The sequence below is a fragment of the Anomaloglossus baeobatrachus genome, unplaced genomic scaffold, assembly GCF_048569485.1.
Source record: "Anomaloglossus baeobatrachus isolate aAnoBae1 unplaced genomic scaffold, aAnoBae1.hap1 Scaffold_542, whole genome shotgun sequence".
Classification (NCBI taxonomy): Eukaryota; Metazoa; Chordata; class Amphibia; order Anura; family Aromobatidae; genus Anomaloglossus; species Anomaloglossus baeobatrachus.
Window position 1 is genome coordinate 187853 of NW_027444798.1, and position 14579 is coordinate 202431.

General features: G+C 46.8%; 11 non-coding genes across 11 annotated transcripts; all 11 read right to left on the reverse strand.

Annotated features, from left to right (window-relative positions):
* Positions 1 to 658: 658 nt before the first annotated feature.
* On the reverse strand, positions 659 to 849 carry LOC142283546 (U2 spliceosomal RNA). The gene has a single exon (XR_012745178.1). It is a non-coding gene; the product is annotated as a U2 spliceosomal RNA (small nuclear RNA).
* Positions 850 to 1966: 1117 nt separating this feature from the next.
* Positions 1967 to 2157, reverse strand: LOC142283547 (U2 spliceosomal RNA). Its single transcript, XR_012745179.1, has one exon. It is a non-coding gene; the product is annotated as a U2 spliceosomal RNA (small nuclear RNA).
* Positions 2158 to 3274: 1117 nt separating this feature from the next.
* Positions 3275 to 3465, reverse strand: LOC142283549 (U2 spliceosomal RNA). Its single transcript, XR_012745180.1, has one exon. It is a non-coding gene; the product is annotated as a U2 spliceosomal RNA (small nuclear RNA).
* Positions 3466 to 4582: 1117 nt separating this feature from the next.
* Positions 4583 to 4766, reverse strand: LOC142283566 (U2 spliceosomal RNA). Its single transcript, XR_012745196.1, has one exon. It is a non-coding gene; the product is annotated as a U2 spliceosomal RNA (small nuclear RNA).
* A 1117-nt stretch (positions 4767 to 5883) lies between these two features.
* LOC142283551 (U2 spliceosomal RNA) lies at positions 5884 to 6074 on the reverse strand. Its single transcript, XR_012745182.1, has one exon. It is a non-coding gene; the product is annotated as a U2 spliceosomal RNA (small nuclear RNA).
* Positions 6075 to 7191: 1117 nt separating this feature from the next.
* Positions 7192 to 7382, reverse strand: LOC142283552 (U2 spliceosomal RNA). The gene has a single exon (XR_012745183.1). It is a non-coding gene; the product is annotated as a U2 spliceosomal RNA (small nuclear RNA).
* A 1117-nt stretch (positions 7383 to 8499) lies between these two features.
* LOC142283553 (U2 spliceosomal RNA) lies at positions 8500 to 8690 on the reverse strand. The gene has a single exon (XR_012745184.1). It is a non-coding gene; the product is annotated as a U2 spliceosomal RNA (small nuclear RNA).
* A 1117-nt stretch (positions 8691 to 9807) lies between these two features.
* On the reverse strand, positions 9808 to 9998 carry LOC142283557 (U2 spliceosomal RNA). Its single transcript, XR_012745188.1, has one exon. It is a non-coding gene; the product is annotated as a U2 spliceosomal RNA (small nuclear RNA).
* A 1117-nt stretch (positions 9999 to 11115) lies between these two features.
* LOC142283562 (U2 spliceosomal RNA) lies at positions 11116 to 11306 on the reverse strand. The gene has a single exon (XR_012745193.1). It is a non-coding gene; the product is annotated as a U2 spliceosomal RNA (small nuclear RNA).
* A 1117-nt stretch (positions 11307 to 12423) lies between these two features.
* Positions 12424 to 12614, reverse strand: LOC142283554 (U2 spliceosomal RNA). Its single transcript, XR_012745185.1, has one exon. It is a non-coding gene; the product is annotated as a U2 spliceosomal RNA (small nuclear RNA).
* A 1117-nt stretch (positions 12615 to 13731) lies between these two features.
* Positions 13732 to 13922, reverse strand: LOC142283555 (U2 spliceosomal RNA). The gene has a single exon (XR_012745186.1). It is a non-coding gene; the product is annotated as a U2 spliceosomal RNA (small nuclear RNA).
* Between the last annotated feature and the right edge of the window lie 657 nt (positions 13923 to 14579).

Genomic DNA, 14579 nt, shown 5'->3' on the forward strand with positions numbered 1-14579 from the left:
GAGATTGCCCCCTCCTTCCACTAGCCCACCCTCCCACCCAAAGAACAACTTCTTCTGCGCAGCTTGTTTTCTAGGCAGCAGCGCTATTGTGATGTCATCGGGGGGCATTGTGACAAGCCGCCAGTGTTCCGTCTCTTCATGTTGTGCACTGTTCAAACCGAAAATACATCAACAGGCAGGCTACAGAAAAGCTTACTAACAAAGGTTAGAGAGGGGCTTTCTCAGAGGGCTTTTTACAGTTTGTCTATTCCCAATTAGCCGGTTTAGTATACTTAATGAAAGTACTAATTCTTTCATAGGCCGCCCATTCTTAGTATTTGACGTTCAGGTAACAACAGGTAACTTTATTTGGAGTGGAAGCAGAGAGATAACACCAGATGCCAATTGTAGATCCTCTCACACCTGTGGTCACTGCAGCATCTGACTCCACTTTGTCCAAAAGGGATCTATTCCATTCAATTACACATGATCTAGATTAGACTGACAACAAGATACTGCACGGGACATAGCAGAGTTGGTGAAGTTGAGTGGTGATGAGTTTGCTATTTGGATGAATAAAGCAAGTAAAAAGTGTGTTAGATAAAAATTCATTTCAATTCGCTAATCGGGCTAATATGAATCAGGTGAATCGAGTTCTGCTTTTGGAAACTGGGTTAAGAAGGGGTGCACCGTTCCTGGAGGTACTGCAATACCAGGTCAATGCGTGGAGTGGACAGAGCAAGCTCTTTTTCCATCTCCCTGTTCTAAAAATCCATTTAATATATGGTCCCCAGATAGGGGACGTATCAGATATTAAACTGATAAGAACAGATACTACACTTGATCTTAGCCAAAAGGCCGAGAAGCGATAACCAGAATTGGTTTGGGCCTCGAGTGGCACCCTGGCCTATGCCGGACACATCTTAGGGAGAGAGAGCGAGAGGGAGACAAACCCACGCCTACACAAGACATTTTGTCACCCAAGCCAACCCTTGAAAAGGCTGCTTTGCAGAGCAAAAACAAGAAGAATGGTGCGTTTTGCAGCCGCCGCCCACTGCAATGAATCTGAATAACTCCTCCTTTAGGGCGCAAGCAACTCCCCTCCCCCTTGCAGTCTTTCCAATTCACGATACAAAAAGACGGACAGGACAGGTTGCCTGACTTTCCGTCACTGCCACCCTTTGCCATCCTTACCCGTAGAAAGCCCTTTCATCATCCCCAAACCCTAATCTTTTCCCTTTCCTTCCCAGCCCCCAAACCCTGCCCTCTGTACCTTTCTCACCACCCGCTTCCCTTCTCCTGTCATCCCCCTACCACCCGGGAAAAAAAGAGATTGCCCCCTCCTTCCACTAGCCCACCCTCCCACCCAAAGAACAACTTCTTCTGCGCAGCTTGTTTTCTAGGCAGCAGCGCTATTGTGATGTCATCGGGGGGCATTGTGACAAGCCGCCAGTGTTCCGTCTCTTCATGTTGTGCACTGTTCAAACCGAAAATACATCAACAGGCAGGCTACAGAAAAGCTTACTAACAAAGGTTAGAGAGGGGCTTTCTCAGAGGGCTTTTTACAGTTTGTCTATTCCCAATTAGCCGGTTTAGTATACTTAATGAAAGTACTAATTCTTTCATAGGCCGCCCATTCTTAGTATTTGACGTTCAGGTAACAACAGGTAACTTTATTTGGAGTGGAAGCAGAGAGATAACACCAGATGCCAATTGTAGATCCTCTCACACCTGTGGTCACTGCAGCATCTGACTCCACTTTGTCCAAAAGGGATCTATTCCATTCAATTACACATGATCTAGATTAGACTGACAACAAGATACTGCACGGGACATAGCAGAGTTGGTGAAGTTGAGTGGTGATGAGTTTGCTATTTGGATGAATAAAGCAAGTAAAAAGTGTGTTAGATAAAAATTCATTTCAATTCGCTAATCGGGCTAATATGAATCAGGTGAATCGAGTTCTGCTTTTGGAAACTGGGTTAAGAAGGGGTGCACCGTTCCTGGAGGTACTGCAATACCAGGTCAATGCGTGGAGTGGACAGAGCAAGCTCTTTTTCCATCTCCCTGTTCTAAAAATCCATTTAATATATGGTCCCCAGATAGGGGACGTATCAGATATTAAACTGATAAGAACAGATACTACACTTGATCTTAGCCAAAAGGCCGAGAAGCGATAACCAGAATTGGTTTGGGCCTCGAGTGGCACCCTGGCCTATGCCGGACACATCTTAGGGAGAGAGAGCGAGAGGGAGACAAACCCACGCCTACACAAGACATTTTGTCACCCAAGCCAACCCTTGAAAAGGCTGCTTTGCAGAGCAAAAACAAGAAGAATGGTGCGTTTTGCAGCCGCCGCCCACTGCAATGAATCTGAATAACTCCTCCTTTAGGGCGCAAGCAACTCCCCTCCCCCTTGCAGTCTTTCCAATTCACGATACAAAAAGACGGACAGGACAGGTTGCCTGACTTTCCGTCACTGCCACCCTTTGCCATCCTTACCCGTAGAAAGCCCTTTCATCATCCCCAAACCCTAATCTTTTCCCTTTCCTTCCCAGCCCCCAAACCCTGCCCTCTGTACCTTTCTCACCACCCGCTTCCCTTCTCCTGTCATCCCCCTACCACCCGGGAAAAAAAGAGATTGCCCCCTCCTTCCACTAGCCCACCCTCCCACCCAAAGAACAACTTCTTCTGCGCAGCTTGTTTTCTAGGCAGCAGCGCTATTGTGATGTCATCGGGGGGCATTGTGACAAGCCGCCAGTGTTCCGTCTCTTCATGTTGTGCACTGTTCAAACCGAAAATACATCAACAGGCAGGCTACAGAAAAGCTTACTAACAAAGGTTAGAGAGGGGCTTTCTCAGAGGGCTTTTTACAGTTTGTCTATTCCCAATTAGCCGGTTTAGTATACTTAATGAAAGTACTAATTCTTTCATAGGCCGCCCATTCTTAGTATTTGACGTTCAGGTAACAACAGGTAACTTTATTTGGAGTGGAAGCAGAGAGATAACACCAGATGCCAATTGTAGATCCTCTCACACCTGTGGTCACTGCAGCATCTGACTCCACTTTGTCCAAAAGGGATCTATTCCATTCAATTACACATGATCTAGATTAGACTGACAACAAGATACTGCACGGGACATAGCAGAGTTGGTGAAGTTGAGTGGTGATGAGTTTGCTATTTGGATGAATAAAGCAAGTAAAAAGTGTGTTAGATAAAAATTCATTTCAATTCGCTAATCGGGCTAATATGAATCAGGTGAATCGAGTTCTGCTTTTGGAAACTGGGTTAAGAAGGGGTGCACCGTTCCTGGAGGTACTGCAATACCAGGTCAATGCGTGGAGTGGACAGAGCAAGCTCTTTTTCCATCTCCCTGTTCTAAAAATCCATTTAATATATGGTCCCCAGATAGGGGACGTATCAGATATTAAACTGATAAGAACAGATACTACACTTGATCTTAGCCAAAAGGCCGAGAAGCGATAACCAGAATTGGTTTGGGCCTCGAGTGGCACCCTGGCCTATGCCGGACACATCTTAGGGAGAGAGAGCGAGAGGGAGACAAACCCACGCCTACACAAGACATTTTGTCACCCAAGCCAACCCTTGAAAAGGCTGCTTTGCAGAGCAAAAACAAGAAGAATGGTGCGTTTTGCAGCCGCCGCCCACTGCAATGAATCTGAATAACTCCTCCTTTAGGGCGCAAGCAACTCCCCTCCCCCTTGCAGTCTTTCCAATTCACGATACAAAAAGACGGACAGGACAGGTTGCCTGACTTTCCGTCACTGCCACCCTTTGCCATCCTTACCCGTAGAAAGCCCTTTCATCATCCCCAAACCCTAATCTTTTCCCTTTCCTTCCCAGCCCCCAAACCCTGCCCTCTGTACCTTTCTCACCACCCGCTTCCCTTCTCCTGTCATCCCCCTACCACCCGGGAAAAAAAGAGATTGCCCCCTCCTTCCACTAGCCCACCCTCCCACCCAAAGAACAACTTCTTCTGCGCAGCTTGTTTTCTAGGCAGCAGCGCTATTGTGATGTCATCGGGGGGCATTGTGACAAGCCGCCAGTGTTCCGTCTCTTCATGTTGTGCACTGTTCAAACCGAAAATACATCAACAGGCAGGCTACAGAAAAGCTTACTAACAAAGGTTAGAGAGGGGCTTTCTCAGAGGGCTTTTTACAGTTTGTCTATTCCCAATTAGCCGGTTTAGTATACTTAATGAAAGTACTAATTCTTTCATAGGCCGCCCATTCTTAGTATTTGACGTTCAGGTAACAACAGGTAACTTTATTTGGAGTGGAAGCAGAGAGATAACACCAGATGCCAATTGTAGATCCTCTCACACCTGTGGTCACTGCAGCATCTGACTCCACTTTGTCCAAAAGGGATCTATTCCATTCAATTACACATGATCTAGATTAGACTGACAACAAGATACTGCACGGGACATAGCAGAGTTGGTGAAGTTGAGTGGTGATGAGTTTGCTATTTGGATGAATAAAGCAAGTAAAAAGTGTGTTAGATAAAAATTCATTTCAATTCGCTAATCGGGCTAATATGAATCAGGTGAATCGAGTTCTGCTTTTGGAAACTGGGTTAAGAAGGGGTGCACCGTTCCTGGAGGTACTGCAATACCAGGTCAATGCGTGGAGTGGAAGCTCTTTTTCCATCTCCCTGTTCTAAAAATCCATTTAATATATGGTCCCCAGATAGGGGACGTATCAGATATTAAACTGATAAGAACAGATACTACACTTGATCTTAGCCAAAAGGCCGAGAAGCGATAACCAGAATTGGTTTGGGCCTCGAGTGGCACCCTGGCCTATGCCGGACACATCTTAGGGAGAGAGAGCGAGAGGGAGACAAACCCACGCCTACACAAGACATTTTGTCACCCAAGCCAACCCTTGAAAAGGCTGCTTTGCAGAGCAAAAACAAGAAGAATGGTGCGTTTTGCAGCCGCCGCCCACTGCAATGAATCTGAATAACTCCTCCTTTAGGGCGCAAGCAACTCCCCTCCCCCTTGCAGTCTTTCCAATTCACGATACAAAAAGACGGACAGGACAGGTTGCCTGACTTTCCGTCACTGCCACCCTTTGCCATCCTTACCCGTAGAAAGCCCTTTCATCATCCCCAAACCCTAATCTTTTCCCTTTCCTTCCCAGCCCCCAAACCCTGCCCTCTGTACCTTTCTCACCACCCGCTTCCCTTCTCCTGTCATCCCCCTACCACCCGGGAAAAAAAGAGATTGCCCCCTCCTTCCACTAGCCCACCCTCCCACCCAAAGAACAACTTCTTCTGCGCAGCTTGTTTTCTAGGCAGCAGCGCTATTGTGATGTCATCGGGGGGCATTGTGACAAGCCGCCAGTGTTCCGTCTCTTCATGTTGTGCACTGTTCAAACCGAAAATACATCAACAGGCAGGCTACAGAAAAGCTTACTAACAAAGGTTAGAGAGGGGCTTTCTCAGAGGGCTTTTTACAGTTTGTCTATTCCCAATTAGCCGGTTTAGTATACTTAATGAAAGTACTAATTCTTTCATAGGCCGCCCATTCTTAGTATTTGACGTTCAGGTAACAACAGGTAACTTTATTTGGAGTGGAAGCAGAGAGATAACACCAGATGCCAATTGTAGATCCTCTCACACCTGTGGTCACTGCAGCATCTGACTCCACTTTGTCCAAAAGGGATCTATTCCATTCAATTACACATGATCTAGATTAGACTGACAACAAGATACTGCACGGGACATAGCAGAGTTGGTGAAGTTGAGTGGTGATGAGTTTGCTATTTGGATGAATAAAGCAAGTAAAAAGTGTGTTAGATAAAAATTCATTTCAATTCGCTAATCGGGCTAATATGAATCAGGTGAATCGAGTTCTGCTTTTGGAAACTGGGTTAAGAAGGGGTGCACCGTTCCTGGAGGTACTGCAATACCAGGTCAATGCGTGGAGTGGACAGAGCAAGCTCTTTTTCCATCTCCCTGTTCTAAAAATCCATTTAATATATGGTCCCCAGATAGGGGACGTATCAGATATTAAACTGATAAGAACAGATACTACACTTGATCTTAGCCAAAAGGCCGAGAAGCGATAACCAGAATTGGTTTGGGCCTCGAGTGGCACCCTGGCCTATGCCGGACACATCTTAGGGAGAGAGAGCGAGAGGGAGACAAACCCACGCCTACACAAGACATTTTGTCACCCAAGCCAACCCTTGAAAAGGCTGCTTTGCAGAGCAAAAACAAGAAGAATGGTGCGTTTTGCAGCCGCCGCCCACTGCAATGAATCTGAATAACTCCTCCTTTAGGGCGCAAGCAACTCCCCTCCCCCTTGCAGTCTTTCCAATTCACGATACAAAAAGACGGACAGGACAGGTTGCCTGACTTTCCGTCACTGCCACCCTTTGCCATCCTTACCCGTAGAAAGCCCTTTCATCATCCCCAAACCCTAATCTTTTCCCTTTCCTTCCCAGCCCCCAAACCCTGCCCTCTGTACCTTTCTCACCACCCGCTTCCCTTCTCCTGTCATCCCCCTACCACCCGGGAAAAAAAGAGATTGCCCCCTCCTTCCACTAGCCCACCCTCCCACCCAAAGAACAACTTCTTCTGCGCAGCTTGTTTTCTAGGCAGCAGCGCTATTGTGATGTCATCGGGGGGCATTGTGACAAGCCGCCAGTGTTCCGTCTCTTCATGTTGTGCACTGTTCAAACCGAAAATACATCAACAGGCAGGCTACAGAAAAGCTTACTAACAAAGGTTAGAGAGGGGCTTTCTCAGAGGGCTTTTTACAGTTTGTCTATTCCCAATTAGCCGGTTTAGTATACTTAATGAAAGTACTAATTCTTTCATAGGCCGCCCATTCTTAGTATTTGACGTTCAGGTAACAACAGGTAACTTTATTTGGAGTGGAAGCAGAGAGATAACACCAGATGCCAATTGTAGATCCTCTCACACCTGTGGTCACTGCAGCATCTGACTCCACTTTGTCCAAAAGGGATCTATTCCATTCAATTACACATGATCTAGATTAGACTGACAACAAGATACTGCACGGGACATAGCAGAGTTGGTGAAGTTGAGTGGTGATGAGTTTGCTATTTGGATGAATAAAGCAAGTAAAAAGTGTGTTAGATAAAAATTCATTTCAATTCGCTAATCGGGCTAATATGAATCAGGTGAATCGAGTTCTGCTTTTGGAAACTGGGTTAAGAAGGGGTGCACCGTTCCTGGAGGTACTGCAATACCAGGTCAATGCGTGGAGTGGACAGAGCAAGCTCTTTTTCCATCTCCCTGTTCTAAAAATCCATTTAATATATGGTCCCCAGATAGGGGACGTATCAGATATTAAACTGATAAGAACAGATACTACACTTGATCTTAGCCAAAAGGCCGAGAAGCGATAACCAGAATTGGTTTGGGCCTCGAGTGGCACCCTGGCCTATGCCGGACACATCTTAGGGAGAGAGAGCGAGAGGGAGACAAACCCACGCCTACACAAGACATTTTGTCACCCAAGCCAACCCTTGAAAAGGCTGCTTTGCAGAGCAAAAACAAGAAGAATGGTGCGTTTTGCAGCCGCCGCCCACTGCAATGAATCTGAATAACTCCTCCTTTAGGGCGCAAGCAACTCCCCTCCCCCTTGCAGTCTTTCCAATTCACGATACAAAAAGACGGACAGGACAGGTTGCCTGACTTTCCGTCACTGCCACCCTTTGCCATCCTTACCCGTAGAAAGCCCTTTCATCATCCCCAAACCCTAATCTTTTCCCTTTCCTTCCCAGCCCCCAAACCCTGCCCTCTGTACCTTTCTCACCACCCGCTTCCCTTCTCCTGTCATCCCCCTACCACCCGGGAAAAAAAGAGATTGCCCCCTCCTTCCACTAGCCCACCCTCCCACCCAAAGAACAACTTCTTCTGCGCAGCTTGTTTTCTAGGCAGCAGCGCTATTGTGATGTCATCGGGGGGCATTGTGACAAGCCGCCAGTGTTCCGTCTCTTCATGTTGTGCACTGTTCAAACCGAAAATACATCAACAGGCAGGCTACAGAAAAGCTTACTAACAAAGGTTAGAGAGGGGCTTTCTCAGAGGGCTTTTTACAGTTTGTCTATTCCCAATTAGCCGGTTTAGTATACTTAATGAAAGTACTAATTCTTTCATAGGCCGCCCATTCTTAGTATTTGACGTTCAGGTAACAACAGGTAACTTTATTTGGAGTGGAAGCAGAGAGATAACACCAGATGCCAATTGTAGATCCTCTCACACCTGTGGTCACTGCAGCATCTGACTCCACTTTGTCCAAAAGGGATCTATTCCATTCAATTACACATGATCTAGATTAGACTGACAACAAGATACTGCACGGGACATAGCAGAGTTGGTGAAGTTGAGTGGTGATGAGTTTGCTATTTGGATGAATAAAGCAAGTAAAAAGTGTGTTAGATAAAAATTCATTTCAATTCGCTAATCGGGCTAATATGAATCAGGTGAATCGAGTTCTGCTTTTGGAAACTGGGTTAAGAAGGGGTGCACCGTTCCTGGAGGTACTGCAATACCAGGTCAATGCGTGGAGTGGACAGAGCAAGCTCTTTTTCCATCTCCCTGTTCTAAAAATCCATTTAATATATGGTCCCCAGATAGGGGACGTATCAGATATTAAACTGATAAGAACAGATACTACACTTGATCTTAGCCAAAAGGCCGAGAAGCGATAACCAGAATTGGTTTGGGCCTCGAGTGGCACCCTGGCCTATGCCGGACACATCTTAGGGAGAGAGAGCGAGAGGGAGACAAACCCACGCCTACACAAGACATTTTGTCACCCAAGCCAACCCTTGAAAAGGCTGCTTTGCAGAGCAAAAACAAGAAGAATGGTGCGTTTTGCAGCCGCCGCCCACTGCAATGAATCTGAATAACTCCTCCTTTAGGGCGCAAGCAACTCCCCTCCCCCTTGCAGTCTTTCCAATTCACGATACAAAAAGACGGACAGGACAGGTTGCCTGACTTTCCGTCACTGCCACCCTTTGCCATCCTTACCCGTAGAAAGCCCTTTCATCATCCCCAAACCCTAATCTTTTCCCTTTCCTTCCCAGCCCCCAAACCCTGCCCTCTGTACCTTTCTCACCACCCGCTTCCCTTCTCCTGTCATCCCCCTACCACCCGGGAAAAAAAGAGATTGCCCCCTCCTTCCACTAGCCCACCCTCCCACCCAAAGAACAACTTCTTCTGCGCAGCTTGTTTTCTAGGCAGCAGCGCTATTGTGATGTCATCGGGGGGCATTGTGACAAGCCGCCAGTGTTCCGTCTCTTCATGTTGTGCACTGTTCAAACCGAAAATACATCAACAGGCAGGCTACAGAAAAGCTTACTAACAAAGGTTAGAGAGGGGCTTTCTCAGAGGGCTTTTTACAGTTTGTCTATTCCCAATTAGCCGGTTTAGTATACTTAATGAAAGTACTAATTCTTTCATAGGCCGCCCATTCTTAGTATTTGACGTTCAGGTAACAACAGGTAACTTTATTTGGAGTGGAAGCAGAGAGATAACACCAGATGCCAATTGTAGATCCTCTCACACCTGTGGTCACTGCAGCATCTGACTCCACTTTGTCCAAAAGGGATCTATTCCATTCAATTACACATGATCTAGATTAGACTGACAACAAGATACTGCACGGGACATAGCAGAGTTGGTGAAGTTGAGTGGTGATGAGTTTGCTATTTGGATGAATAAAGCAAGTAAAAAGTGTGTTAGATAAAAATTCATTTCAATTCGCTAATCGGGCTAATATGAATCAGGTGAATCGAGTTCTGCTTTTGGAAACTGGGTTAAGAAGGGGTGCACCGGTCCTGGAGGTACTGCAATACCAGGTCAATGCGTGGAGTGGACAGAGCAAGCTCTTTTTCCATCTCCCTGTTCTAAAAATCCATTTAATATATGGTCCCCAGATAGGGGACGTATCAGATATTAAACTGATAAGAACAGATACTACACTTGATCTTAGCCAAAAGGCCGAGAAGCGATAACCAGAATTGGTTTGGGCCTCGAGTGGCACCCTGGCCTATGCCGGACACATCTTAGGGAGAGAGAGCGAGAGGGAGACAAACCCACGCCTACACAAGACATTTTGTCACCCAAGCCAACCCTTGAAAAGGCTGCTTTGCAGAGCAAAAACAAGAAGAATGGTGCGTTTTGCAGCCGCCGCCCACTGCAATGAATCTGAATAACTCCTCCTTTAGGGCGCAAGCAACTCCCCTCCCCCTTGCAGTCTTTCCAATTCACGATACAAAAAGACGGACAGGACAGGTTGCCTGACTTTCCGTCACTGCCACCCTTTGCCATCCTTACCCGTAGAAAGCCCTTTCATCATCCCCAAACCCTAATCTTTTCCCTTTCCTTCCCAGCCCCCAAACCCTGCCCTCTGTACCTTTCTCACCACCCGCTTCCCTTCTCCTGTCATCCCCCTACCACCCGGGAAAAAAAGAGATTGCCCCCTCCTTCCACTAGCCCACCCTCCCACCCAAAGAACAACTTCTTCTGCGCAGCTTGTTTTCTAGGCAGCAGCGCTATTGTGATGTCATCGGGGGGCATTGTGACAAGCCGCCAGTGTTCCGTCTCTTCATGTTGTGCACTGTTCAAACCGAAAATACATCAACAGGCAGGCTACAGAAAAGCTTACTAACAAAGGTTAGAGAGGGGCTTTCTCAGAGGGCTTTTTACAGTTTGTCTATTCCCAATTAGCCGGTTTAGTATACTTAATGAAAGTACTAATTCTTTCATAGGCCGCCCATTCTTAGTATTTGACGTTCAGGTAACAACAGGTAACTTTATTTGGAGTGGAAGCAGAGAGATAACACCAGATGCCAATTGTAGATCCTCTCACACCTGTGGTCACTGCAGCATCTGACTCCACTTTGTCCAAAAGGGATCTATTCCATTCAATTACACATGATCTAGATTAGACTGACAACAAGATACTGCACGGGACATAGCAGAGTTGGTGAAGTTGAGTGGTGATGAGTTTGCTATTTGGATGAATAAAGCAAGTAAAAAGTGTGTTAGATAAAAATTCATTTCAATTCGCTAATCGGGCTAATATGAATCAGGTGAATCGAGTTCTGCTTTTGGAAACTGGGTTAAGAAGGGGTGCACCGGTCCTGGAGGTACTGCAATACCAGGTCAATGCGTGGAGTGGACAGAGCAAGCTCTTTTTCCATCTCCCTGTTCTAAAAATCCATTTAATATATGGTCCCCAGATAGGGGCCGTATCAGATATTAAACTGATAAGAACAGATACTACACTTGATCTTAGCCAAAAGGCCGAGAAGCGATAACCAGAATTGGTTTGGGCCTCGAGTGGCACCCTGGCCTATGCCGGACACATCTTAGGGAGAGAGAGCGAGAGGGAGACAAACCCACGCCTACACAAGACATTTTGTCACCCAAGCCAACCCTTGAAAAGGCTGCTTTGCAGAGCAAAAACAAGAAGAATGGTGCGTTTTGCAGCCGCCGCCCACTGCAATGAATCTGAATAACTCCTCCTTTAGGGCGCAAGCAACTCCCCTCCCCCTTGCAGTCTTTCCAATTCACGATACAAAAAGACGGACAGGACAGGTTGCCTGACTTTCCGTCACTGCCACCCTTTGCCATCCTTACCCGTAGAAAGCCCTTTCATCATCCCCAAACCCTAATCTTTTCCCTTTCCTTCCCAGCCCCCAAACCCTGCCCTCTGTACCTTTCTCACCACCCGCTTCCCTTCTCCTGTCATCCCCCTACCACCCGGGAAAAAAAGAGATTGCCCCCTCCTTCCACTAGCCCACCCTCCCACCCAAAGAACAACTTCTTCTGCGCAGCTTGTTTTCTAGGCAGCAGCGCTATTGTGATGTCATCGGGGGGCATTGTGACAAGCCGCCAGTGTTCCGTCTCTTCATGTTGTGCACTGTTCAAACCGAAAATACATCAACAGGCAGGCTACAGAAAAGCTTACTAACAAAGGTTAGAGAGGGGCTTTCTCAGAGGGCTTTTTACAGTTTGTCTATTCCCAATTAGCCGGTTTAGTATACTTAATGAAAGTACTAATTCTTTCATAGGCCGCCCATTCTTAGTATTTGACGTTCAGGTAACAACAGGTAACTTTATTTGGAGTGGAAGCAGAGAGATAACACCAGATGCCAATTGTAGATCCTCTCACACCTGTGGTCACTGCAGCATCTGACTCCACTTTGTCCAAAAGGGATCTATTCCATTCAATTACACATGATCTAGATTAGACTGACAACAAGATACTGCACGGGACATAGCAGAGTTGGTGAAGTTGAGTGGTGATGAGTTTGCTATTTGGATGAATAAAGCAAGTAAAAAGTGTGTTAGATAAAAATTCATTTCAATTCGCTAATCGGGCTAATATGAATCAGGTGAATCGAGTTCTGCTTTTGGAAACTGGGTTAAGAAGGGGTGCACCGTTCCTGGAGGTACTGCAATACCAGGTCAATGCGTGGAGTGGACAGAGCAAGCTCTTTTTCCATCTCCCTGTTCTAAAAATCCATTTAATATATGGTCCCCAGATAGGGGACGTATCAGATATTAAACTGATAAGAACAGATACTACACTTGATCTTAGCCAAAAGGCCGAGAAGCGATAACCAGAATTGGTTTGGGCCTCGAGTGGCACCCTGGCCTATGCCGGACACATCTTAGGGAGAGAGAGCGAGAGGGAGACAAACCCACGCCTACACAAGACATTTTGTCACCCAAGCCAACCCTTGAAAAGGCTGCTTTGCAGAGCAAAAACAAGAAGAATGGTGCGTTTTGCAGCCGCCGCCCACTGCAATGAATCTGAATAACTCCTCCTTTAGGGCGCAAGCAACTCCCCTCCCCCTTGCAGTCTTTCCAATTCACGATACAAAAAGACGGACAGGACAGGTTGCCTGACTTTCCGTCACTGCCACCCTTTGCCATCCTTACCCGTAGAAAGCCCTTTCATCATCCCCAAACCCTAATCTTTTCCCTTTCCTTCCCAGCCCCCAAACCCTGCCCTCTGTACCTTTCTCACCACCCGCTTCCCTTCTCCTGTCATCCCCCTACCACCCGGGAAAAAAAGAGATTGCCCCCTCCTTCCACTAGCCCACCCTCCCACCCAAAGAACAACTTCTTCTGCGCAGCTTGTTTTCTAGGCAGCAGCGCTATTGTGATGTCATCGGGGGGCATTGTGACAAGCCGCCAGTGTTCCGTCTCTTCATGTTGTGCACTGTTCAAACCGAAAATACATCAACAGGCAGGCTACAGAAAAGCTTACTAACAAAGGTTAGAGAGGGGCTTTCTCAGAGGGCTTTTTACAGTTTGTCTATTCCCAATTAGCCGGTTTAGTATACTTAATGAAAGTACTAATTCTTTCATAGGCCGCCCATTCTTAGTATTTGACGTTCAGGTAACAACAGGTAACTTTATTTGGAGTGGAAGCAGAGAGATAACACCAGATGCCAATTGTAGATCCTCTCACACCTGTGGTCACTGCAGCATCTGACTCCACTTTGTCCAAAAGGGATCTATTCCATTCAATTACACATGATCTAGATTAGACTGACAACAAGATACTGCACGGGACATAGCAGAGTTGGTGAAGTTGAGTGGTGATGAGTTTGCTATTTGGATGAATAAAGCAAGTAAAAAGTGTGTTAGATAAAAATTCATTTCAATTCGCTAATCGGGCTAATATGAATCAGGTGAATCGAGTTCTGCTTTTGGAAACTGGGTTAAGAAGGGGTGCACCGTTCCTGGAGGTACTGCAATACCAGGTCAATGCGTGGAGTGGACAGAGCAAGCTCTTTTTCCATCTCCCTGTTCTAAAAATCCATTTAATATATGGTCCCCAGATAGGGGACGTATCAGATATTAAACTGATAAGAACAGATACTACACTTGATCTTAGCCAAAAGGCCGAGAAGCGATAACCAGAATTGGTTTGGGCCTCGAGTGGCACCCTGGCCTATGCCGGACACATCTTAGGGAGAGAGAGCGAGAGGGAGACAAACCCACGCCTACACAAGACATTTTGTCACCCAAGCCAACCCTTGAAAAGGCTGCTTTGCAGAGCAAAAACAAGAAGAATGGTGCGTTTTGCAGCCGCCGCCCACTGCAATGAATCTGAATAACTCCTCCTTTAGGGCGCAAGCAACTCCCCTCCCCCTTGCAGTCTTTCCAATTCACGATACAAAAAGACGGACAGGACAGGTTGCCTGACTTTCCGTCACTGCCACCCTTTGCCATCCTTACCCGTAGAAAGCCCTTTCATCATCCCCAAACCCTAATCTTTTCCCTTTCCTTCCCAGCCCCCAAACCCTGCCCTCTGTACCTTTCTCACCACCCGCTTCCCTTCTCCTGTCATCCCCCTACCACCCGGGAAAAAAAGAGATTGCCCCCTCCTTCCACTAGCCCACCCTCCCACCCAAAGAACAACTTCTTCTGCGCAGCTTGTTTTCTAGGCAGCAGCGCTATTGTGATGTCATATCGGGGGGCATTGTGACAAGCCGCCAGTGTTCCGTCTCTTCATGTTGTGCACTGTTCAAACCGAAAATACATCAACAGGCAGGCTACAGAAAAGCTTAC